Genomic DNA, 1,072 nt, shown 5'->3' on the forward strand with positions numbered 1-1,072 from the left:
CCAGCCACAGCTTCTCTGGGCAACCTGTGCCAGGGCCTCCCCACCCTCACAGGGAAGAACCTCCTCCTTCTCTAATCTTAATCTAAAATCTAATCTACTCTCTTCTAATCTCATATCCTCTAATTTCATCTCATCTCATCTCTAATCTTCCTCTTCCCATGTATTCTTAACCCACTTTCTTTTGTTTGACCTCTCTGCCCCTTGTCCTGTCACCTCCCCCTCACTGGGGGAAGGTTGTCCTGGCACAAACCCCCATAACAGCCCTTGCCCTGAGTGTGGCCAAGAGACTCCTGTTACCCATTGATTGGTGTTTCAGATCTGCAAATCCCAAAATAGTTGGGAATTCCATCCCCTTGGAGACAAGGGCTGATGGTGCCCCAGATATGGAACCCTCCTCTGGTTCTTTCAGATCCCTCTGGAGGAGGCACAGACAGCAAAGCAGCAACACAGTGATGTTTTAAAATAGGGTGCAGATGGCCTGGGCACAGCATCATTCCCTTAATAAAGGGCAGAGATCTAAGCTGGGACTTCAAGGCCTTTGGCAGAACGTGCCTGTGGCTCTTCAGTACCATCCTCCAGAGGATTTGCCCTTGTCTTGTGTCTTGCTGCAGTTCCTGGTGGTCCCTGCCAGCAAGCCTGGCTTGTCAGGCAGCACCTCAGTCCCTCTGCTGACCAGGTTTTCCTAACCCAGAACAAATTCCTGCACGGGGGGGAAGAGCTCGAGCCTTTCCTCCAGCTCAGCATCTCTTGGTGTAACAGTTCCCCAGTTGTCCCCAGGAAGGAGTGTCTATGTCACCTGCCTGGAGTGCCACTGCAGCTGGAGGTGCAGATCCTCAGCTCCAGCCAAGCTGGATCCCCCCTGGCCAGGCCAGGCAGTGCTGAGCAGGGCAGGGCTGTGCCTTGCAGCAGGACAGTGTGTCTGTGGACACACCAGCAGCAGGTTCCACGTGGCTCCCAAACTTTCTGCGGGGAGAGGTGGGGGAGATGTTTTGTGCTTGACTCTTTTGCGTTCATGGAACTTCAGAGGTTAAAAACTGCTGCTTTGTTGGTGCCCCTGCAGGCTCCTCTGGGG

This window comes from Manacus vitellinus, unplaced genomic scaffold (genome assembly GCF_001715985.3).
Source record: "Manacus vitellinus isolate BGI_N305 unplaced genomic scaffold, ASM171598v3 scaffold_75_pilon, whole genome shotgun sequence".
NCBI classification, from domain to species: Eukaryota; Metazoa; Chordata; class Aves; order Passeriformes; family Pipridae; genus Manacus; species Manacus vitellinus.